The 25421-nt window shown below is 49.4% G+C and overlaps 1 long non-coding RNA gene across 1 annotated transcript in view; it reads right to left on the reverse strand.

Moving 5' to 3' along the window:
* Window positions 1-2899: 2899 nt before the first annotated feature.
* The window catches only part of LOC137839891 (uncharacterized), a 31066-nt gene continuing 8544 nt past the window's right edge, over window positions 2900-25421 (reverse strand). Inside the window, exons 3-4 of the long non-coding RNA XR_011086293.1 lie at window positions 3267-3296; window positions 2900-3058 (exon numbers count right to left, since the gene is read on the reverse strand). This is a non-coding gene — a long non-coding RNA (uncharacterized lncRNA). The remainder of the gene's footprint in view (window positions 3059-3266; window positions 3297-25421) is intronic.

Genomic DNA, 25421 nt, shown 5'->3' on the forward strand with positions numbered 1-25421 from the left:
AAGATAGAGGTCCGTAGTGTCATAAAGTACAGTTCTGTGAATGTGTGATGCAGAGTTCAGTTTAGAGCTCAACAGTTCTAATGTTCAACAGTCTGATGACAGCAGGGAAAAAGCTGTTGCAGAACCTGGTGGACCTGCAGCGGATTGTGCGAAACCTCTTCCCAGAGGGCAGCAGGGAGAACAGTCCATGGTGGGGGTGTGATGGGTCATTGATGATGTTACGGGCACGGGACATGCAGCGCTGAGATGAAATGTCCTGAATGGAGGGAAGAGGAGCCCCTATGATCCTCTCTGCTGTCCTCACCACTCTCCTCACGTTCTTCCAATCGGAGGCGGTGCAGCCTCCACACCACACAGAGAGTCAGCTTGTCAGAATGCTCTCTATGGTGCTCCTGTAGAACGTCCTCATGATGGGTGGGGGCAGGTGGGCTCTCCTCATCCTCCGCAGGAAGTACAAGCGCTTCTGTGCCCTCTTGATCAGTGCCGTAGTGTTCATAGTCCAGGTGAGGTCTTCTGTGATGTGGACCCCCAGGAATTTGGTGCTGCTGACCACCTCCACAGCTGAGCTGTTGATGATCAGTGGAGCGTGGTGAGGCTGGTTTTTCCTGAAGTCGACGATGATCTCCTTCATCTTCTCCACATTCAGGATCAGGCTGTTGTCTCTGCACCAGCCCACCAGCTGCTCCACCTCCTCTCTGTAGTCCAGGTCGTTGTTGTCTCTGATGAGCCCCACCACCGTTGTGTCGTCTGCGAACTTCACGATGTGATTGGTGGTGAACCTGGGGACGCAGTCGTGTGTCATCAGGGTGAACAGCAGGGGGCTCAGGACGCAGCCCTGAGGGGAGCCTGTGCTGAGGGTGATGACATCAGAGGTGTTCTGTCCGACCCGGACTGACTGAGGTCTGTTGGTGAGGAAGTCTAGCAGCCAGTTGCGAAGGGGGGTGTTGAAGCCCAGGTATTCCAATTTTCCTACTAGATGCTGTGGGATGATGGTGTTAAACGCTGAGCTGAAGTCCAGGAACAGCATCCGAACATGGGTGTTCTTCTCCTCCAGGTGAGCCAGGCTCAGGTGAAGAACGGAGGAGATGGCGTCCTGAGTGGAGCGGTTTTGCCGGTCGGCAAACTGGAACGGGTCAAATAATGGGGGGAGTCTGGAAACGATGTGATCTTTAAGCAGCCTTTCGAAGCACTTCATCATGACCGGAGTCAGTGCAACAGGCCGGTAATCATTAAATGAGGTGATTTGAGGTTTCTTCGGCACCGGAATGATGGAGGCAGTCTTAAAGCACGCTGGCACTGTGGCTTGGCCCAGCGAGGTGTTAAAAATGTCTGTGATGACCCCAGCCAGCTGACTTGCACATTCCCTGAACACACGCCCAGGAATGTTGTCGGGGCCAGGGGCCTTACGGGGGTTGACTCTCCTCAGGGTCTTCAACACATCGGCGGAGTCAAGGCAGAGTACCTCCTCTTCCTGATGGGGGACAGTTTTAACTGCTGGAGTGCCGTTTAGTGCCTCGAACCTCCCAAAGAAGTTATTTAGACCATTTAGAAAGTCAGAATCAACTTCACCCACCGGGGGGGGAGGGTGAGTTGTAGTCTGTAATCGCCCGTATGCCTTGCCACATACTCCTGGTGTTGTTGGCGTCGTGGAAACGATCCTGAATTTTTCGACTGTGGTCTCGCTTCGCTACCCTGATGGCACGGTTCAAGTTGGCTCTCGCTGTCCTCAGTGTCTCCTTGTCGCCAGACTTGAAGGCAGAGTTCCGCGCTCGTAGCGTTTGACGTACCTCCTCAGTCATCCAGGGTCGTTGGTTGCCCCGGGTGATGATATTCTTAGTGGTGCTGACGTCCTCGGTGCATTTGTTGACGTAGGCTGACACAGTCATGGCACACGCATGTCAAATCTACATCGGGGAAACTGGGAGGGAGGGAGGGAGGGAGGGAGGGAGGGAGGGAGGGCGGGAGGGAGGCAAGCAGGGAGGCAGGCAGGCAGGGAGGCAGGCAGGGAGGCAGGCAGGGAAGCAGGCAGGGAGGAAGGCAGTGTCTGTCTGTTGAGGTTTTCACCTTGTTCTTCTCCTGCTGAAGTTCTAACTGGACGTCCATCAGTTTGGCTCTCAGCTCGTCATTGGCGGCCTGAAAGGCGTCCGTTCGCTCCGCCTTGACCCGCCCTGCCGGAGCTCGTTTGGACATCTCTTACTCGAGTCTCGCCCGGTCGTCAGTCAGAGATCACAACATTTGTACCTGGAGAGCACAAACGCAGCGCTGTTTTCCACTGGCTTCGGACTCAACTTCAATCGGTACCGTAACGTACAACATCATAAACATAGATCTAGCTTGACTTATTCATTGAATAAATGCATTTGGTTCTTCAAAACTGCATCACGCAACATAGCGTGACCGAGACGGCCGTTATCCACCTGCGTGAAGTTATTTGGTGAAATGAATGAGATGTTTAAGACACCATCGTTCTGTCTCTATGTAGATGAAGGGAAATAATCGATTGCTGAAGGTCCAAAGGTGTTGTGATAAACAAATAAACATATTAGTGACATATTTGTGATAAACAGATTAGGCAGGATAATCACATATGTTAACTTGACTGCCCACACTGTATTTATTTATGGTTATTTGTTAAATCGAGTACTGTTAGACATGAAACAGGAAGTGTTTAACATAAATGGACGACGAAAGGGGTACTCACCATTGTAGCTCCTGCTGGTCAATGATACGAGCCTCTTCTTGCAGTGGAAAACATACAGCCAACAAACACCGTGGAACCTAAAGGAAGGAAATTAAACATTAACATTTAGCCTCAACCAACATTCACAGATACAACGCAACGCAAACTACACAAACATAAATCTTTTTAAACACAATGAGTTGTACTTACCGTGTACGCTCTAGACGGTCCACTTGCAAGCAGAAAATAAAGATATTTCTGTTGATAATCGTCGTGTTTGTATCCGTTGTCTCGCTCAAGGCCATTGCGCCCACAGATTTGAATTTTGGCCAGAGTTCAGCCTATTGACGTCATTTCCGCGGTGTAATACCCGCATATCTGAAACGGCAAAGTTAAGAGTAGAGTTAAATAAAGTTTTTAATCAACGCAATAATTTACAAACGTTGACCAGTCGAAATAATCGTCGAAATTTGGCGTCTGTGGCTGGAAGCAGACGCCGAGTTCGACGTTCCTCCCAAATGCCACACTGCCTCGCTTTTCAGGCCAACAAAAAAACATATTTTTCAAAACAATGAGTTGTAATTACCTTGTACGCTCTAGACGGTCAAGTTGCAAGCTCAAAACAAAAATATTTGTCTTGTTAGTCGTCGTGTTACTAACCGCTGTGTCTTGTTTGCCAGCATTGCCGCTTTCCTACTTCCTGTTGCAAGCCACGCCCACGGATTATAATTTTGCCATGAGTTCCGCCTATTGACGTCATGTCCGCGTCGCATGACTGCGACGTAATATTATCTAAAACTGTTTGTGCGGCATGGTGTTATTCAGTGCGGCATAATGTTGTTCAGTGCGGCATAATGTTGTTCAGTGCGGGATGGTGTTGTTCAGTGCGGGATGGTGTTGTTCAGTGCGGCATGTTGTTGTTCAGTGCGGCATGTTGTTGTTCAGTGCGGCATGGTGTTGTTCAGTGCGGCATGGTGTTGTTCAGTGCGGCATAATGTTGTTCAGTGCGGCATAATGTTGTTCAGTGCGGCATAATGTTGTTCAGTGCGGCATGGTGTTGTTCAGTGCGGGATGGTGTTGTTCAGTGCGGCATGGTGTTGTTCAGTGCGGCATGGTGTTGTTCAGTGCGGCATGGTGTTGTTCAGTGCGGCATAATATTGTTCAGTGCGGCGTAATGTTGTTCAGTGGGGCATGGTGTTGTTCAGTGCGGCATGGTGTTGTTCAGTGCGACATGATGTTGTTCAGTGCGGCATAATGTTGTTCAGTGCGGCATAATGTTGTTCAGTGCGGCATAATGTTGTTCAGTGCGGCATAATGTTGTTCAGTGCGGGATGGTGTTGTTCAGTGCGGCATGGTGTTGTTCAGTGCGACATGATGTTGTTCAGTGCGGCATAATGTTGTTCAGTGCGGCATAATGTTGTTCAGTGCGGCATAATGTTGTTCAGTGCGGCATAATGTTGTTCAGTGCGGGATGGTGTTGTTCAGTGCGGCATGGTGTTGTTCAGTGCGGGATGGTGTTGTTCAGTGCGGCATGTTGTTGTTCAGTGCGGCATGTTGTTGTTCAGTGCGGCATGGTGTTGTTCAGTGCGGCATGGTGTTGTTCAGTGCGGCATAATGTTGTTCAGTGCGGCATAATGTTGTTCAGTGCGGCATAATGTTGTTCAGTGCGGCATGGTGTTGTTCAGTGCGGGATGGTGTTGTTCAGTGCGGCATGGTGTTGTTCAGTGCGGCATGGTGTTGTTCAGTGCGGCATGGTGTTGTTCAGTGCGGCATAATATTGTTCAGTGCGGCGTAATGTTGTTCAGTGGGGCATGGTGTTGTTCAGTGCGGCATGGTGTTGTTCAGTGCGACATGATGTTGTTCAGTGCGGCATAATGTTGTTCAGTGCGGCATAATGTTGTTCAGTGCGGCATAATGTTGTTCAGTGCGGCATAATGTTGTTCAGTGCGGGATGGTGTTGTTCAGTGCGGCATGGTGTTGTTCAGTGCGACATGATGTTGTTCAGTGCGGCATAATGTTGTTCAGTGCGGCATAATGTTGTTCAGTGCGGCATAATGTTGTTCAGTGCGGCATAATGTTGTTCAGTGCGGGATGGTGTTGTTCAGTGCGGCATGGTGTTGTTCAGTGCGGCATGGTGTTGTTCAGTGCGGCATGGTGTTGTTCAGTGCGGCATGGTGTTGTTCAGTGCGGCATGGTGTTGTTCAGTGCGGCATGGTGTTGTTCAGTGCGGCATGGTGTTGTTCAGTGCGGCATGGTGTTGTTCAGTGCGGCATGGTGTTGTTCAGTGCGGCATGGTGTTGTTCAGTGCGGGATGGTGTTGTTCAGTGCGGCATGGTGTTGTTCAGTGCGGCATGGTGTTGTTCAGTGCGGCATGGTGTTGTTCAGTGCGGCATGGTGTTGTTCAGTTCGGCATGGTGTTCAGTGCGGCATGGTGTTCAGTGCGGCATAATGTTGTTCAGTGCGGCATAATGTTGTTCAGTGCGGCATGGTGTTGTTCAGTGCGGCATGGTGTTGTTCAGTGCGGTATATTGTTGTTCAGTGCGGTATATTGTTGTTCAGTGCGGTATATTGTTGTTCAGTGGGGCATAATGTTGTTCAGTGCGGCATGGTGTTGTTCAGTGCGGGATGGTGTTGTTCAGTGCGGCATGGTGTTGTTCAGTGCGGCATGGTGTTGTTCAGTGCGGCATGGTGTTGTTCAGTGCGGCATGGTGTTGTTCAGTGCGGCATGGTGTAGTTCAGTGCGGCATGGTGTAGTTCAGTGCGGCATGGTGTAGTTCAGTGCGGCATGGTGTTGTTCAGTGCGGGATGGTGTTGTTCAGTGCGGCATGGTGTTGTTCAGTGCGACATGGTGTTGTTCAGTGCGACATTATGTTGTTCAGTGCGGCATAATGTTGTTCAGTGTGGCATAATGTTGTTCAGTGCGGCATGGTGTTGTTCAGTGCGGCATGGTGTTGTTCAGTGCGGGATGGTGTTGTTCAGTGCGGCATGGTGTTGTTCAGTGCGGCATGGTGTTGTTCAGTGCGGCATGGTGTTGTTCAGTGCGGCATGGTGTTGTTCAGTGCGGCATGGTGTTGTTCAGTGCGGCATGGTGTTGTTCAGTGCGGCATGGTGTTGTTCAGTGCGGCGTCGTGTTGTTCAGTGCGGCGTCGTGTTGTTCAGTGCAGCATGGTGTTGTTCAGTGCGGAATGGTGTTGTTCAGTGCGGCATGGTGTTGTTCAGTGCGGCATGGTGTTGTTAAGTGCGGCATGGTGTTGTTCAGTGCGGCGTAATGTTGTTCAGTGGGGCATGGTGTTGTTCAGTGCGGCATGGTGTTGTTCAGTGCGGCATGGTGTTGTTCAGTGCGGCATGGTGTTGTTCAGTGCGGCATGGTGTTGTTCAGTGCGGCATGGTGCTGTTCAGTGCGGCATGGTGTTGTTCAGTGCGGCATGGTGTTGTTCAGTGCGGCATGGTGTTGTTCAGTGCGGCATGGTGTTGTTCAGTGCGGCATGGTGTTGTTCAGTGCGGCATGGTGTTTTTCAGTGCGGCATGGTGTTTTTCAGTGCGGCATAATGTTGTTCAGTGCGGCATAATGTTGTTCAGTGCGGCATAATGTTGTTCAGTGCGGCATAATGTTGTTCAGTGCGGGATGGTGTTGTTCAGTGCGGCATGGTGTTGTTCAGTGCGGCATGGTGTTGTTCAGTGCGGCATGGTGTTGTTCAGTGCGGCATGGTGTTGTTCAGTGCGGCATGGTGTTGTTCAGTGCGGCATGGTGTTGTTCAGTGCGGCATGGTGTTGTTCAGTGCGGGATGGTGTTGTTCAGTGCGGGATGGTGTTGTTCAGTGCGGCATGGTGTTCAGTGCGGCATAATGTTGTTCAGTGCGGCATAATGTTGTTCAGTGCGGCATGGTGTTGTTCAGTGCGGCATAATGTTGTTCAGTGCGGCATAATGTTGTTCAGTGCGGTATAATGTTGTTCAGTGCTGCATGGTGTTGTTCAGTGCTGCATGGTGTTGTTCAGTGCGGGATGGTGTTGTTCAGTGCGGCATGGTGTTGTTCAGTGCGGCATGGTGTTGTTCAGTGCGGCATGGTGTTGTTCAGTGCGGCATGGTGTTGTTCAGTGCGGCATGGTGTTGTTCAGTGCGGCATGGTGTTGTTCAGTGCGGCATGGTGTTGTTCGGTGCGGCATGGTGTTGTTCAGTGCGGAATGGTGTTGTTCAGTGCGGCATGGTGTTGTTCAGTGCGGCATGGTGTTGTTAAGTGCGGCATGGTGTTGTTCAGTGCGGCGTAATGTTGTTCAGTGGGGCATGGTGTTGTTCAGTGCGGCATGGTGTTGTTCAGTGCGGCATGGTGTTGTTCAGTGCGGCATGGTGTTGTTCAGTGCGGCATGGTGTTGTTCAGTGCGGCATGGTGTTGTTCAGTGCGGCATGGTGTTGTTCAGTGCGGCATGGTGTTGTTCAGTTCGGCATGGTGTTCAGTGCGGCATGGTGTTCAGTGCGGCATAATGTTGTTCAGTGCGGCATAATGTTGTTCAGTGCGGCATGGTGTTGTTCAGTGCGGCATGGTGTTGTTCAGTGCGGTATATTGTTGTTCAGTGCGGTATATTGTTGTTCAGTGCGGTATATTGTTGTTCAGTGGGGCATAATGTTGTTCAGTGCGGCATGGTGTTGTTCAGTGCGGGATGGTGTTGTTCAGTGCGGCATGGTGTTGTTCAGTGCGGCATGGTGTTGTTCAGTGCGGCATGGTGTTGTTCAGTGCGGCATGGTGTTGTTCAGTGCGGCATGGTGTAGTTCAGTGCGGCATGGTGTAGTTCAGTGCGGCATGGTGTAGTTCAGTGCGGCATGGTGTTGTTCAGTGCGGGATGGTGTTGTTCAGTGCGGCATGGTGTTGTTCAGTGCGACATGGTGTTGTTCAGTGCGACATTATGTTGTTCAGTGCGGCATAATGTTGTTCAGTGTGGCATAATGTTGTTCAGTGCGGCATGGTGTTGTTCAGTGCGGCATGGTGTTGTTCAGTGCGGGATGGTGTTGTTCAGTGCGGCATGGTGTTGTTCAGTGCGGCATGGTGTTGTTCAGTGCGGCATGGTGTTGTTCAGTGCGGCATGGTGTTGTTCAGTGCGGCATGGTGTTGTTCAGTGCGGCATGGTGTTGTTCAGTGCGGCATGGTGTTGTTCAGTGCGGCGTCGTGTTGTTCAGTGCGGCGTCGTGTTGTTCAGTGCAGCATGGTGTTGTTCAGTGCGGAATGGTGTTGTTCAGTGCGGCATGGTGTTGTTCAGTGCGGCATGGTGTTGTTAAGTGCGGCATGGTGTTGTTCAGTGCGGCGTAATGTTGTTCAGTGGGGCATGGTGTTGTTCAGTGCGGCATGGTGTTGTTCAGTGCGGCATGGTGTTGTTCAGTGCGGCATGGTGTTGTTCAGTGCGGCATGGTGCTGTTCAGTGCGGCATGGTGTTGTTCAGTGCGGCATGGTGTTGTTCAGTGCGGCATGGTGTTGTTCAGTGCGGCATGGTGTTGTTCAGTGCGGCATGGTGTTGTTCAGTGCGGCATGGTGTTTTTCAGTGCGGCATGGTGTTTTTCAGTGCGGCATAATGTTGTTCAGTGCGGCATAATGTTGTTCAGTGCGGCATAATGTTGTTCAGTGCGGCATAATGTTGTTCAGTGCGGCATAATGTTGTTCAGTGCGGGATGGTGTTGTTCAGTGCGGCATGGTGTTGTTCAGTGCGGCATGGTGTTGTTCAGTGCGGCATGGTGTTGTTCAGTGCGGCATGGTGTTGTTCAGTGCGGCATGGTGTTGTTCAGTGCGGCATGGTGTTGTTCAGTGCGGCATGGTGTTGTTCAGTGCGGGATGGTGTTGTTCAGTGCGGGATGGTGTTGTTCAGTGCGGCATGGTGTTCAGTGCGGCATAATGTTGTTCAGTGCGGCATAATGTTGTTCAGTGCGGCATGGTGTTGTTCAGTGCGGCATAATGTTGTTCAGTGCGGCATAATGTTGTTCAGTGCGGTATAATGTTGTTCAGTGCTGCATGGTGTTGTTCAGTGCTGCATGGTGTTGTTCAGTGCGGGATGGTGTTGTTCAGTGCGGCATGGTGTTGTTCAGTGCGGCATGGTGTTGTTCAGTGCGGCATGGTGTTGTTCAGTGCGGCATGGTGTTGTTCAGTGCGGCATGGTGTTGTTCAGTGCGGCATGGTGTTGTTCAGTGCGGCATGGTGCTGTTCAGTGCGGCATGGTGTTGTTCAGTGCGGCATGGTGTTGTTCAGTGCGGCATGGTGTTGTTCAGTGCGGCATGGTGTTGTTCAGTGCGGCATGGTGTTGTTCAGTGCGGCATGGTGTTTTTCAGTGCGGCATGGTGTTTTTCAGTGCGGCATAATGTTGTTCAGTGCGGCATAATGTTGTTCAGTGCGGCATAATGTTGTTCAGTGCGGCATAATGTTGTTCAGTGCGGGATGGTGTTGTTCAGTGCGGCATGGTGTTGTTCAGTGCGGCATGGTGTTGTTCAGTGCGGCATGGTGTTGTTCAGTGCGGCATGGTGTTGTTCAGTGCGGCATGGTGTTGTTCAGTGCGGCATGGTGTTGTTCAGTGCGGCATGGTGTTGTTCAGTGCGGGATGGTGTTGTTCAGTGCGGGATGGTGTTGTTCAGTGCGGCATGGTGTTCAGTGCGGCATAATGTTGTTCAGTGCGGCATAATGTTGTTCAGTGCGGCATGGTGTTGTTCAGTGCGGCATAATGTTGTTCAGTGCGGCATAATGTTGTTCAGTGCGGTATAATGTTGTTCAGTGCTGCATGGTGTTGTTCAGTGCTGCATGGTGTTGTTCAGTGCGGGATGGTGTTGTTCAGTGCGGCATGGTGTTGTTCAGTGCGGCATGGTGTTGTTCAGTGCGGCATGGTGTTGTTCAGTGCGGCATGGTGTTGTTCAGTGCGGCATGGTGTTGTTCAGTGCGGCATGGTGTTGTTCAGTGCGGCATGGTGTTGTTCAGTGCGGCATGGTGTTGTTCGGTGCGGCATGGTGTTGTTCAGTGCGGAATGGTGTTGTTCAGTGCGGCATGGTGTTGTTCAGTGCGGCATGGTGTTGTTAAGTGCGGCATGGTGTTGTTCAGTGCGGCGTAATGTTGTTCAGTGGGGCATGGTGTTGTTCAGTGCGGCATGGTGTTGTTCAGTGCGGCATGGTGTTGTTCAGTGCGGCATGGTGTTGTTCAGTGCGGCATGGTGTTGTTCAGTGCGGCATGGTGTTGTTCAGTGCGGCATGGTGTTGTTCAGTGCGGCATGGTGTTGTTCAGTTCGGCATGGTGTTCAGTGCGGCATGGTGTTCAGTGCGGCATAATGTTGTTCAGTGCGGCATAATGTTGTTCAGTGCGGCATGGTGTTGTTCAGTGCGGCATGGTGTTGTTCAGTGCGGTATATTGTTGTTCAGTGCGGTATATTGTTGTTCAGTGCGGTATATTGTTGTTCAGTGGGGCATAATGTTGTTCAGTGCGGCATGGTGTTGTTCAGTGCGGGATGGTGTTGTTCAGTGCGGCATGGTGTTGTTCAGTGCGGCATGGTGTTGTTCAGTGCGGCATGGTGTTGTTCAGTGCGGCATGGTGTTGTTCAGTGCGGCATGGTGTAGTTCAGTGCGGCATGGTGTAGTTCAGTGCGGCATGGTGTAGTTCAGTGCGGCATGGTGTTGTTCAGTGCGGGATGGTGTTGTTCAGTGCGGCATGGTGTTGTTCAGTGCGACATGGTGTTGTTCAGTGCGACATTATGTTGTTCAGTGCGGCATAATGTTGTTCAGTGTGGCATAATGTTGTTCAGTGCGGCATGGTGTTGTTCAGTGCGGCATGGTGTTGTTCAGTGCGGGATGGTGTTGTTCAGTGCGGCATGGTGTTGTTCAGTGCGGCATGGTGTTGTTCAGTGCGGCATGGTGTTGTTCAGTGCGGCATGGTGTTGTTCAGTGCGGCATGGTGTTGTTCAGTGCGGCATGGTGTTGTTCAGTGCGGCATGGTGTTGTTCAGTGCGGCGTCGTGTTGTTCAGTGCGGCGTCGTGTTGTTCAGTGCAGCATGGTGTTGTTCAGTGCGGAATGGTGTTGTTCAGTGCGGCATGGTGTTGTTCAGTGCGGCATGGTGTTGTTCAGTGCGGCATGGTGTTGTTCAGTGCGGCATGGTGTTGTTCAGTGCGGCATGGTGTTGTTCGGTGCGGCATGGTGTTGTTCAGTGCGGAATGGTGTTGTTCAGTGCGGCATGGTGTTGTTCAGTGCGGCATGGTGTTGTTAAGTGCGGCATGGTGTTGTTCAGTGCGGCGTAATGTTGTTCAGTGGGGCATGGTGTTGTTCAGTGCGGCATGGTGTTGTTCAGTGCGGCATGGTGTTGTTCAGTGCGGCATGGTGTTGTTCAGTGCGGCATGGTGTTGTTCAGTGCGGCATGGTGTTGTTCAGTGCGGCATGGTGTTGTTCAGTGCGGCATGGTGTTGTTCAGTTCGGCATGGTGTTCAGTGCGGCATGGTGTTCAGTGCGGCATAATGTTGTTCAGTGCGGCATAATGTTGTTCAGTGCGGCATGGTGTTGTTCAGTGCGGCATGGTGTTGTTCAGTGCGGTATATTGTTGTTCAGTGCGGTATATTGTTGTTCAGTGCGGTATATTGTTGTTCAGTGGGGCATAATGTTGTTCAGTGCGGCATGGTGTTGTTCAGTGCGGGATGGTGTTGTTCAGTGCGGCATGGTGTTGTTCAGTGCGGCATGGTGTTGTTCAGTGCGGCATGGTGTTGTTCAGTGCGGCATGGTGTTGTTCAGTGCGGCATGGTGTAGTTCAGTGCGGCATGGTGTAGTTCAGTGCGGCATGGTGTAGTTCAGTGCGGCATGGTGTTGTTCAGTGCGGGATGGTGTTGTTCAGTGCGGCATGGTGTTGTTCAGTGCGACATGGTGTTGTTCAGTGCGACATTATGTTGTTCAGTGCGGCATAATGTTGTTCAGTGTGGCATAATGTTGTTCAGTGCGGCATGGTGTTGTTCAGTGCGGCATGGTGTTGTTCAGTGCGGGATGGTGTTGTTCAGTGCGGCATGGTGTTGTTCAGTGCGGCATGGTGTTGTTCAGTGCGGCATGGTGTTGTTCAGTGCGGCATGGTGTTGTTCAGTGCGGCATGGTGTTGTTCAGTGCGGCATGGTGTTGTTCAGTGCGGCATGGTGTTGTTCAGTGCGGCGTCGTGTTGTTCAGTGCGGCGTCGTGTTGTTCAGTGCAGCATGGTGTTGTTCAGTGCGGAATGGTGTTGTTCAGTGCGGCATGGTGTTGTTCAGTGCGGCATGGTGTTGTTAAGTGCGGCATGGTGTTGTTCAGTGCGGCGTAATGTTGTTCAGTGGGGCATGGTGTTGTTCAGTGCGGCATGGTGTTGTTCAGTGCGGCATGGTGTTGTTCAGTGCGGCATGGTGCTGTTCAGTGCGGCATGGTGTTGTTCAGTGCGGCATGGTGTTGTTCAGTGCGGCATGGTGTTGTTCAGTGCGGCATGGTGTTGTTCAGTGCGGCATGGTGTTGTTCAGTGCGGCATGGTGTTTTTCAGTGCGGCATGGTGTTTTTCAGTGCGGCATAATGTTGTTCAGTGCGGCATAATGTTGTTCAGTGCGGCATAATGTTGTTCAGTGCGGCATAATGTTGTTCAGTGCGGCATAATGTTGTTCAGTGCGGGATGGTGTTGTTCAGTGCGGCATGGTGTTGTTCAGTGCGGCATGGTGTTGTTCAGTGCGGCATGGTGTTGTTCAGTGCGGCATGGTGTTGTTCAGTGCGGCATGGTGTTGTTCAGTGCGGCATGGTGTTGTTCAGTGCGGCATGGTGTTGTTCAGTGCGGGATGGTGTTGTTCAGTGCGGGATGGTGTTGTTCAGTGCGGCATGGTGTTCAGTGCGGCATAATGTTGTTCAGTGCGGCATAATGTTGTTCAGTGCGGCATGGTGTTGTTCAGTGCGGCATAATGTTGTTCAGTGCGGCATAATGTTGTTCAGTGCGGTATAATGTTGTTCAGTGCTGCATGGTGTTGTTCAGTGCTGCATGGTGTTGTTCAGTGCGGGATGGTGTTGTTCAGTGCGGCATGGTGTTGTTCAGTGCGGCATGGTGTTGTTCAGTGCGGCATGGTGTTGTTCAGTGCGGCATGGTGTTGTTCAGTGCGGCATGGTGTTGTTCAGTGCGGCATGGTGTTGTTCAGTGCGGCATGGTGTAGTTCAGTGCGGCATGGTGTTGTTCAGTGCGGCATGGTGTAGTTCAGTGCGGCATGGTGTTGTTCAGTGCGGGATGGTGTTGTTCACTGCGGCATGGTGTTGTTCAGTGCGGCATGGTGTTGTTCAGTGCGACATGATGTTGTTCAGTGCGGCATAATGTTGTTCAGTGCGGCATAATGTTGTTCAGTGCGGCATGGTGTTGTTTAGTGCGGGATGGTGTTGTTCAGTGCGGCATGGTGTTGTTCAGTGCGGCATGGTGTTGTTCAGTGCGGCATGGTGTTGTTCAGTGCGGCATGGTGTTGTTCAGTGCGGCATGGTGTTGTTCAGTGCGGCATGGTGTTGTTCAGTGCGGCATGGTGTTGTTCAGTGCGGCATGGTGTTGTTCAGTGCGGGATGGTGTTGTTCAGTGCGGCATGGTGTTCAGTGCGGCATAATGTTGTTCAGTGCGGCATGGTGTTGTTCAGTGCGGCATAATGTTGTTCAGTGCGGCATAATGTTGTTCAGTGCGGTATATTGTTGTTCAGTGGGGCATAATGTTGTTCAGTGCGGCATGGTGTAGTTCAGTGCGGCATGGTGTAGTTCAGTGCGGCATGGTGTTGTTCAGTGCGGAATGGTGTTGTTCAGTGCGGGATGGTGTTGTTCAGTGCGGGATGGTGTCGTTCAGTGCGGGATGGTGTTGTTCAGTGCGGGATGGTGTTGTTCAGTTTGGCATGGTGTTGTTCAGTGCGGCATGGTGTTGTTCAGTGCGGCATGGTGTTGTTCAGTGCGGGATGGTGTTGTTCAGTGCGGGATGGTGTTGTTCAGTGCGGGATGGTGTTGTTCAGTGCGGGATGGTGTTGTTCAGTGCGGGATGGTGTTGTTCAGTGCGGCATGGTGTTGTTCAGTGCGGCATGGTGTTGTTCAGTGCGGCATGGTGTTGTTCGGCATGGTGTTGTTCAGTGCGGCATGGTGTTGTTCAGTGCGGCATGGTGTTGTTCAGTGCGGGATGGTGTTCAGTGCGGGATGGTGTTCAGTGCGGGATGGTGTTGTTCAGTGCGGGATGGTGTTGTTCAGTGCGGCATGGTGTTGTTCAGTGCGGCATGGTGTTGTTCAGTGCGGCATAATGTTGTTTAGTGCGGCATAGTGTTGTTCAGTGCGGCATGGTGTTGTTCAGTGCGGCATGGTGTTGTTCAGTGCGGCATGGTGTTGTTCAGTGCGGCATGGTGTTGTTCAGTGCGGCATGGTGTTGTTCAGTGCGGCATGGTGTTGTTCAGTGCGGCATAATGTTGTTCAGTGTGGCATGGTGTTGTTCAGTGCGGCGTCGTGTTGTTCAGTGCGGCGTCGTGTTGTTCAGTGCGGAATGGTGTTGTTCAGTGCGGCATGGTGTTGTTCAGTGCGGCATGGTGTTGTTCAGTGCGGCATGGTGTTAAGTGCGGCATGGTGTTAAGTGCGGCATGGTGTTGTTCAGTGCGGCGTAATGTTGTTCAGTGCGGCGTAATGTTGTTCAGTGGGGCATGGTGTTGTTCAGTGCGGCATGGTGTTGTTCAGTGCGGCATGGTGTTGTTCAGTGCGGCATGGTGTTTTTCAGTGCGGCATAATGTTGTTCAGTGCGGCATAATGTTGTTCAGTGCGGCATAATGTTGTTCAGTGCGGCATAATGTTGTTCAGTGCGGCATAATGTTGTTCAGTGCGGCATAATGTTGTTCAGTGCGGCATAATGTTGTTCAGTGCGGGATGGTGTTGTTCAGTGCGGCATGGTGTTGTTCAGTGCGGCATGGTGTTGTTCAGTGCGGCATGGTGTTGTTCAGTGCGGCATGGTGTTGTTCAGTGCGGCATGGTGTAGTTCAGTGCGGCATGGTGTAGTTCAGTGCGGCATGGTGTAGTTCAGTGCGGCATGGTGTAGTTCAGTGCGGCATGGTGTTGTTCAGTGCGGGATGGTGTTTTTCAGTGCGGCATGGTGTTGTTCAGTGCGACATGGTGTTGTTCAGTGCGACATTATGTTGTTCAGTGCGGCATAATGTTGTTCAGTGTGGCATAATGTTGTTCAGTGCGGCATGGTGTTGTTCAGTGCGGCATGGTGTTGTTCAGTGCGGGATGGTGTTGTTCAGTGCGGCATGGTGTTGTTCAGTGCGGCATGGTGTTGTTCAGTGCGGCATGGTGTTGTTCAGTGCAGCATGGTGTTGTTCAGTGCGGCATGGTGTTGTTCAGTGCGGCATGGTGTTGTTCAGTGCGGCGTCGTGTTGTTCAGTGCGGCGTCGTGTTGTTCAGTGCAGCATGGTGTTGTTCAGTGCGGAATGGTGTTGTTCAGTGCGGCATGGTGTTGTTCAGTGCGGCATGGTGTTGTTAAGTGCGGCATGGTGTTGTTCAGTGTGGCGTAATGTTGTTCAGTGGGGCATGGTGTTGTTCAGTGCGGCATGGTGTTGTTCAGTGCGGCATGGTGTTGTTCAGTGCGGCATGGTGTTGTTCAGTGCGGCATGGTGCTGTTCAGTGCGGCATGGTGTTGTTCAGTGCGGCATGGTGTTGTTCAGTGCGGCATGGTGTTGTTCAGTGCGGCATGGTGTTGTTCAGTGCGGCATGGTGTTGTTCAGTGCGGCATGGTGTTGTTCAGTGCGGCATGGTGTTGTTCAGTGCGGCATGGTGTTGTTCAGTGCGGCATGGTGTTTTTCAGTGCGGCATGGTGTTTTTCAGTGCGGCATAATGTTGTTCAGTGCGGCATAATGTTGTTCAGTGCGGCATAATGTTGTTCAGTGCGGCATAATGTTGTTCAGTGCGGCATAATGTTGTTCAGTGCGGCATGGTGTTGTTCAGTGCGGCATGGTGTTGTTCAGTGCGGCATGGTGTTGTTCAGTGCGGCATGGTGTTGTTCAGTGCGGCATGGTGTTGTTCAGTGCGGCATGGTGTTGTTCAGTGCGGCATGGTGTTGTTCAGTGCGGCATGGTGTTGTTCAGTGCGGGATGGTGTTGTTCAGTGCGGGATGGTGTTGTTCAGTGCGGCATGGTGTTCAGTGCGGCATAATGTTGTTCAGTGCGGCATAATGTTGTTCAGTGCGGCATGGTGTTGTTCAGTGCGGCATAATGTTGTTCAGTGCGGCATAATGTTGTTCAATGCTGCATGGTGTTGTTCAGTGCTGCATGGTGTTGTTCAGTGCTGCATGGTGTTGTTCAGTGCGGGATGGTGTTGTTCAGTGCGGCATGGTGTTGTTCAGTGCGGCATGGTGTTGTTCAGTGCGGCATGGTGTTGTTCAGTGCGGCATGGTGTTGTTCAGTGCGGCATGGTGTTGTTCAGTGCGGCATGGTGTTGTTCAGTGCGGCATGGTGTAGTTCAGTGCGGCATGGTGTTGTTCAGTGCGGCATGGTGTAGTTCAGTGCGGCATGGTGTTGTTCAGTGCGGGATGGTGTTGTTCACTGCGGCATGGTGTTGTTCAGTGCGGCATGGTGTTGTTCAGTGCGACATGATGTTGTTCAGTGCGGCATGATGTTGTTCAGTGCGGCATGATGTTGTTCAGTGCGGCATGGTGTTGTTTAGTGCGGGATGGTGTTGTTCAGTGCGGCATGGTGTTGTTCAGTGCGGCATGGTGTTGTTCAGTGCGGCATGGTGTTGTTCAGTGCGGCATGGTGTTGTTCAATGCGGCATGGTGTTGTTCAGTGCGGCATGGTGTTTTTCAGTGCGGGATGGTGTTGTTCAGTGCGGCATGGTGTTCAGTGCGGCATAATGTTGTTCAGTGCGGCATGGTGTTGTTCAGTGCGGCATAATGTTGTTCAGTGCGGCATAATGTTGTTCAGTGCGGTATATTGTTGTTCAGTGGGGCATAATGTTGTTCAGTGCGGCATGGTGTAGTTCAGTGCGGCATGGTGTAGTTCAGTGCGGCATGGTGTTGTTCAGTGCGGAATGGTGTTGTTCAGTGCGGGATGGTGTTGTTCAGTGCGGGATGGTGTCGTTCAGTGCGGGATGGTGTTGTTCAGTGCGGGATGGTGTTGTTCAGTTTGGCATGGTGTTGTTCAGTGCGGCATGGTGTTGTTCAGTGCGGCATGGTGTTGTTCAGTGCGGGATGGTGTTGTTCAGTGCGGGATGGTGTTGTTCAGTGCGGGATGGTGTTGTTCAGTGCGGGATGGTGTTGTTCAGTGCGGGATGGTGTTGTTCAGTGCGGCATGGTGTTGTTCAGTGCGGCATGGTGTTGTTCAGTGCGGCATGGTGTTGTTCGGCATGGTGTTGTTCAGTGCGGCATGGTGTTGTTCAGTGCGGCATGGTGTTGTTCAGTGCGGGATGGTGTTCAGTGCGGGATGGTGTTGTTCAGTGCGGGATGGTGTTGTTCAGTGCGGCATGGTGTTGTTCAGTGCGGCATGGTGTTGTTCAGTGCGGCATAATGTTGTTTAGTGCGGCATAGTGTTGTTCAGTGCGGCATGGTGTTGTTCAGTGCGGCATGGTGTTGTTCAGTGCGGCATGGTGTTGTTCAGTGCGGCATGGTGTTGTTCAGTGCGGCATGGTGTTGTTCAGTGCGGCATGGTGTTGTTCAGTGCGGCATGGTGTTGTTCAGTGCGGCATGGTGTTGTTCAGTGCGGCGTCGTGTTGTTCAGTGCGGCATGGTGTTGTTCAGTGCGGGATGGTGTTCAGTGCGGGATGGTGTTGTTCAGTGCGGGATGGTGTTGTTCAGTGCGGCATGGTGTTGTTCAGTGCGGCATGGTGTTGTTCAGTGCGGCATAATGTTGTTTAGTGCGGCATAGTGTTGTTCAGTGCGGCATGGTGTTGTTCAGTGCGGCATGGTGTTGTTCAGTGCGGCATGGTGTTGTTCAGTGCGGCATGGTGTTGTTCAGTGCGGCATGGTGTTGTTCAGTGCGGCATGGTGTTGTTCAGTGCGGCATGGTGTTGTTCAGTGCGGCATGGTGTTGTTCAGTGCGGCGTCGTGTTGTTCAGTGCAGCATGGTGTTGTTCAGTGCGGAATGGTGTTGTTCAGTGCGGCATGGTGTTGTTCAGTGCGGCATGGTGTTGTTCAGTGCGGCATGGTGTTAAGTGCGGCATGGTGTTGTTCAGTGCGGCGTAATGTTGTTCAGTGCGGCGTAATGTTGTTCAGTGGGGCATGGTGTTGTTCAGTGCGGCATGGTGTTGTTCAGTGCGGCATGGTGTTGTTCAGTGCGGCATGGTGTTGTTCAGTGCGGCATGGTGTTTTTCAGTGCGGCATAATGTTGTTCAGTGCGGCATAATGTTGTTCAGTGCGGCATAATGTTGTTCAGTGCGGCATAATGTTGTTCAGTGCGGCATAATGTTGTTCAGTGCGGCATAATGTTGTTCAGTGCGGCATAATGTTGTTCAGTGCGGGATGGTGTTGTTCAGTGCGGCATGGTGTTGTTCAGTGCGGCATGGTGTTGTTCAGTGCGGCATGGTGTTGTTCAGTGCGGCATGGTGTTGTTCAGTGCGGCACCTAGCACCTAGAAGGTAAATAAATAGGAAGGAAGGACTCACCGGTGACGTCGTCGCCCACGTCCAAGCGTTGTACTTTGTATTTTCATCCTTCTGACAGTGGAAAACATATAGCCAACAAACACCGTGGAACCTAAACGAATGAAAGAAAACTATCATTTGGCCACAACCAACATTCACAGATACAACACAATGTGACGTGCGGTGTTGAGGTTAAAGGTTGAGTGAAGGGCCCTCGTTTTAAACTACTTTTTTGAAAAGGAGTGGGAACAAGTAAGACGTATTTAATTTATTTATTGGGAAGTAGTAAGACTTATTAAATTTATTTAATCTACTTTTCTTCCCAGGCAAAATTTGATGTGCTGCAATTCCAAATTTCCAAAGTGAATGAAGGAATGAAATCCTTTAAATTATGATTTTGTATAAATACTAGGCATAAACACAAAATCTACGGCACAAAATGGGCAGACTTTACTTGTTTGAAAAGGACTGGTTACAAGACAGACTTTTTTAATTTATTTAATGGGAAGAAGACTTATTTAGTTTAATTGATCTATTTTTGTTCCCTGGCAAAATTCGATTTGCTGCAATTCCAAATTTCCAAAGTGAATGAAGGAATGAAGTCGTTTAAATTATGATTTTGTATAAATACTAGGCATAGACACAAAATCTACGGCACAAAACGGGCAGACTTTACTTGTTTGAAGAGGACTGGTTGCAAGACAGACTTTTCTGATTTATTTAATGGGAAGAAGACTTATTTAGTTTATTTAATCTCTTTTTGTTGCCTGGCAAAATTGGATTTGCTGAAATTGTATTTTGCCAAATCTTGACTTGAGACCTGATAGGAAGTATTAAACGCTCAGTTAAATCGATACAAGTTGGTAATAAGAGAGAGTAATGTTGGTTGAAGTGATGAATGAAGGTTAAAAGCAATTTAAATTATGACTTTGTATAAATACTAGATATTAACAGAACATCTACTGCGCAAAATGGGCAGAGTTTACTTGTTTGAGAAGGAGTGGCTTATTTAAGTCTAAGATTTATTTAATCTGTTTGTTCCCAGGCAAAATTGGATGTGATGCAATTCCAAATTTCACCACATGATGGTGCCAAATTTTGACTTCATAGGACATATTCAACACTTAACTATTATGTTCAAGGTAATCAGATTTGTTTATTATTCTAATGGCCTTTTCAAAACTATTCTGGATTACTACTTTGGATCTATTCTACATTACTTGGCAACAACATACTCTGTAACAGATTAGGCAGTATAATCACATATGTTAACTTGAGAGTGCCCACACTCAATCTACTTATCGTGATGTGTTAAATCAATTACTGTTAGACATTATTATTCTGATAATCTACCAAATCTTTGAATTGAAGAATTTGTGATTTAATTAATAGCTTGTTGTTATGTTCAGGGTAATCAGACTTGTATATAATTCTAATGGCCTTCTTTTGAAAACTATTCTGAATTACAACTTTGGATCTTATATTACTTTGCAACAATATACTCGGTGACAGATTAGGCAGTATAATCACATATGTTAACTTCAGTGCCCACACTGTATTTATTTATGGTTATTTGTTAAATCAAGTACTGTTAGACATGAAATAGGAAGTGTTTAACATAAATGTTATGGCTACTCACCGTTGTAGCTCGCTCCTGGTCAATGATACGAGCCTCTTCTTGCAGTGGAAAACTTGCAGCCAACAAACACCGTGGAACCTAAAGGAATGAAATTAAACATTAACATTTCGCCTGGACCAATATTCACACGTACAACGCAACGCGGCTACACTTCTGCTAGCGCCTCAGCTACACGTTGCTATTACAAACGTAAATCTCTTTAAACACAATGAGTGTTACTTACCGTGTACGCTGTAGACGGTCCAGTTGCAAGCAGAAAATAAAGATATTTCTGTTGATATTCGTCGTTGCTCAGTGGCTCACGGCCATCGCGCCAACAGATTTGAATTTTGGTGGAAGTTCAGCCAATTACGTCATATCCGCGGCACATGACTGCGACGTAATACCCGCTTATCTGAAACGGCAGTTAAAAGTAGAGTTACATCAAGTTTTCTTTTTTAATCAACGCAATCATTTACAACCGTTGACCAGAAAGAATCGTCGAAATTCGACGTTCCCCCCAAACGCCACACTCACTCGCTTTTCAGGGCAACAAAAGTACTTCTTTTTAAAAACGATGAGTTGTACTTACCGTGTACGCTCTGGACGGTCCAGTTGCAAGCAGAAAATAAAAATATTTCTCTCGTTAGTCGTATGTTACCATCCGCTGTGTCTTTGTCAACATCGCCATTTTCCTACTTCCTGTTGCGAGCCACGCCCACGGATTTAAATTCTGGCGGAAGAGCCCGCCCATTGGCGTCGTTTTCGCGTATAGCAAATCCGATTGGTTGGGAAGGGGGCGCGGTTATGCAGCCGAGGGGTCCTGTGATCGGTGGGATGTAAAGTAGGCGTCGACGTCACGTCCGCGTCACGTGACCACGACGTGGCAGACGTCATATAGCAACCGCTGTTTTGTTTAGTAGACTTACAGTTGTTATGCATTGACATAATGGCGCACACTCCAAATAGATTTAAATAAATTAAATAATTCTTCTGCCCACTCCCTTTTAAACAAGTTAACTCTCCCCGCGGATTTGAATTCCGGCGGAAGTTCTTACAGTTGTTATGCGTTGACATAATGGCGCACTGGTTAGCATGTCCACCTCTTAAGCATGATGTTGCGGGTTCGACGCCTGATCAATGTTAGCATGGAGTGAGCTGAAGTGCATGGCGCTGAAGATTTGAATCTTTGAAATGCGCTGAGGTCTGACGTATCAGGCAGAATGGTTTGTGTTAGGTTACGGATTCTAGTTATTGATCTGACTCCAAATTGCGATCAACACTTAACACATAAATTGCTATGTCCTGATCCACACACTGGCGCACCTAACAATTTTGCGAGTTCGTTCTGTCAAAGAGAAGACCAGTAGATCAATCAGACCAAATTTACCAATTATTTATTCCTGACAGAGCGCACTAATACAGGCCTGGGTCCCGGGTCCCTCACACTAAAACTCGTGCGTTTTTGTGACCACCAAAAGACGACACATTCTTCCGGGTTGCCCAGTTTTAAAGAAACACAATATGAATATTAAAGCATGCAAAATATTGTGAGATGATTGGTCGATGGCCATCTCCTCCCCGGTCCAGGTGTCGCTGAGGTCAGACAGTTGGGTTTTTCCCTCGAAGGCCGGTCTCATAGACGTGCTGTTGTTCTTGTTCCTAACCGACCTTGAGATGGTCTCCTCCGGTACTCCCTATCCGGGCCTATTCCACAACACTTTGAAGAAAACAAGTTCATGCAGTTTGTCTGCACATTCCTCGCCCCCCACCAATCCACACGAGCACTCTAATACTAGATATTAATATGATTATAAGTTTAACACAACCTTAAAACATATGTTTGCAAACTGCCGAAAGCACATTTTCCTTTATTCCCTCTCATGACCTCATTTATGAGGTCATCACCCGTTACTTTAGCAAACAGCTACCAGCGCGCTGTCGATCCTTCCTTCCCCCCGCTGCTCATGTTGAGTCACCAGGGCATATTGGCCCATCGGTGGCAACGGGCCGACGGTTTTCTCGATCAACCGGACAGTGAGTGACCTAATACATGGAATACAACAACAATCGCGTAAAATCATAATTGTAATAAAAATAGCTACAGCAACAAGCACAGACATGATGAGGCCTTTCCAGCTTCCGAACGTTTTCATCCAATCAGACCAAATATCGGTGTGTACGCCTGAATGATCTTTCATCTTTTTGTTCAGTGTCCTTAGTCCTTCCAACGCCCTGGTCAGTCGGCCTCCTGGTGCCGTGTTGTTTGGGATGAAAGTACAACATGCATCACCAAACATTCCACACACACCATGTTCCTTAGCCAATAGCATGTCCAACGCAATTCTATTTTGGAACGCCATTAACGACGTTGCAGCCAATTGTTCATGAACTGCGGCAAATGATTCAGCTGTATAATTACCCAGTCGTTGGACATTGTAATGAACGTAATTAATACGGTCTACATTTTTACTGGGGGTGATCCATAGGAAGATACTTTCGAATCCCGAGGACACTTGATTAACGAGTTTATACTTATCTGGCACACCCCGGGGCACTCCTATAGTGCCAATATATGTTGGATGGTCGTCGCTCAACCACGGGGGCAAAATGTCTCTTTTGGCTTGCTTCAGGAGCCCCGCCAGTGGGGACTCCAGGTTCCAATTGAGATTCTGTATTTCAATGGGGACAACCACCACAGGCATTATCAACGACACGAGGGCACAGATACCTGATGCATTCTTCGGCAAGCGATCCTATAATTTGTCATCTCCACACCACAACCAGATGTCACTGGTCTTCCTCTGCTCCTTCCATCATTGCTGGGTGAATTCTGGCATGTCCTGTTAAAGCTTGAAAGCAAGTGAATTTGGAAAAAAATTTGTATATCACAATTACAAATTGAAACCTACTCACCCATTTCTATTTTACCACTCTCCCCCTTTGACACATTCACCCAATGTGTCATTACGTATCAAAAGGAACCTGCAAAGCGTCCCCTCTCATCACCACACTCATTGTAGCCAGGCCCACGGAACCTCTAGTTACCATCTGGGCCCCGGGACCATCACCCCAAGTCCTTGAAACTTGACTGTCCACCACACACACTCGGCAACACAAACAAAAATCATCGCACTCCTGTCAGTGAGCTTATAGCCCGGCTGACAGCGGACATTTGTACACACAAAAACAGACATCAAGTATCAAAATTAAAACAGTCATAAAATGAATCCTGGCGCCCGCGGATCATGTCCTGAAAACCACGTCATCAACAAGTTCATCATAAAAACCAAAAGGGCAAGGGTTAACATATTCTTGTAAATCCAACACAAACTTTCCACGAATGCAATCGACAACCTGCAAGAATGAAAACAAGTTACGCAAGCAACGCGCAATCCGTTCCTTGGCTGGTGGCTGATGCTGCAAAAAAAAAAAAAAAAAAAAAAATCAAGTCACACAGAAAAACAAAGCAGAGCGTGCTATTGTCGCAAACACGTTCAAGCGTCAAACAATTGGTCACTGTCCACCTAGTCCGTCACCCCGTCGGGTGAGCTCAAAGTCGTTACACGTCAAATCGCTCAAAGTCTTGCTGTTCGATACTAGTTCTGTCTTGTCTGACCATATCACTGAAATGGGCCTTCTCCATCACATCGTTTTGTTGTCGATGGTGCCCCTGATTTGATCATTGAGCCATGGTTCCGGTCAGAACTCATCACTTACCAGTTCCAGACCCTCCAGTCTGTACCACCCCTTCAGGTGAGAGGAATTTTATCCTCAATTGCAAACACATCACCCCAACTTCAGACCTCTCTGGCCAATCATATTGCGCACACACAGTCATAGATGATCACATGCGCACGCACCCATCCACACACTCGCAGACACACACATCCGTCTCTATCACTCAGCTCTCCTCCCACACTAAGCAAAGTTAGTATGTTAGTGTGCAGGCAAACATTGACTCCTAATAGTAACTCTTCACATTTGGACATACTTGTCAACATGACCTATTGTAAAATCTCCAATTCAATTTTCCATAAACTCGCCCATCAGATTCATCTCAAATTGTCATATATGTCTATCTGGGGGGAGACGACTGTGGGACCCGCGTGTCAGGGGAGCCTCCATAACCTCAGATTGCTCCTACAAACTCGATCTCTATTAATTATCCTAATTAAATTCAATAAAGATGGGTCCGACTATTCCCTCTGGATTTTTACATCATCATTTGGCTCTCCCCCTTTTTCCTGTTGTCTAGCTCAAATATGTTTCTCAGTCTGCTTCTCTTTATTGCCCCTCTTGGCGAGTCTAACTCGCCCCTTTTTCTCTTCCTAAAAATCCTGCCTGTCACACCATTCAGCACCTCTCCCTAGAATGGGCAGTTTTTAATGTAATTTACGTCATTGCTGTCCAGATCTTCTATCCTCAATCTCCCTTGCTGTCAATCCCTGTTAAAATGCCAAAATGCCCCTGTTCCTCTTGACCGAATCCACTTTAGTCCAAATGTCCTATTCTAAAATGTATCTAACTCGACTTCTACTTCTTAAGCCTGACGAGCCAAAATATCAGATCTCGCTCTTGTTTCTTACCGTTTTAGCCTATTTGTTTTATCCAAATCTGTTCAATCTCTGACTATGATGCTTTTCTCTGTAGCTCTACGCATTCTTCAATTTTTATCAAATCTCCTCAGTTCTGTCAAACTTAGTGCACAATGAAGCTCCTGTCCACCTTGACCCAAGCTTCACCCAGTTTGGTAACGCCACAGCAAGGAGTGCGATTTGGCCGTCGGACACTTCCAACACCCCTGCGTCCCAGAGGCCACACAGAGTGTCTTCCATGCCTTGGTCCGCCTCTTTCGGCCAACGATATTGAGGCCGTTTGATAGGCTGCGTCTCATCCATTTGGAGATCAATAGGGGCCACCTAATGACAAAACCCGACATCAAATGGACTCTGGGACCACAGTGGGTCGGGCAAGGCCGCCAGCATTACTTCAGCGTCCTCATGATCAGTTAACTCCCTACCGTGTGTGCGGGACACCAACATCATCTCCAGCAATCCTGTGTCTGCCATGGGTTGTTTAATTTGGTATGCATTCTGAGACTCAGACCAGTACAAATTAGGAATGTGAGTTTTCCGCCAATCGGTCTGTTGCAACAACTGCTTGGCCATTGAGCCCAATTGTCTGGCCTCGTGTCCTGGGGCAAGAGCCAGCGAAATGTGTGGCACCCCTTTCTCTGTCATTTTGAACCACTGCATTTGTTCATATGTCAATTCAGTTGCCGCTGCGACTCCCTCTTTACCAATCAAAATGCACGATGAAGTTAAATCCCACATGTGCCCTTCAATTTCTTCAAACAAATCCCGATATACATCATCACTTTTTCGGTCATAAAATAGAGTGCAATGCAAAGGATCAACAGGTGGGTGGTATGGCGCCAGTGAGCAGATCCAGGCTTCCACAGTAGGTAGGTCGAGAACACACCGCCACCAGCAGGGGTCTCTGGCTCCAGCCTGGCCCAGTAGATGGTTGCAGTTTCTGCTTCTGCCGGTAGGGGCGCCATCAG

The sequence above is a fragment of the Syngnathus scovelli genome, unplaced genomic scaffold (assembly GCF_024217435.2).
Source record: "Syngnathus scovelli strain Florida unplaced genomic scaffold, RoL_Ssco_1.2 HiC_scaffold_24, whole genome shotgun sequence".
NCBI classification, from domain to species: domain Eukaryota; kingdom Metazoa; phylum Chordata; class Actinopteri; order Syngnathiformes; family Syngnathidae; genus Syngnathus; species Syngnathus scovelli.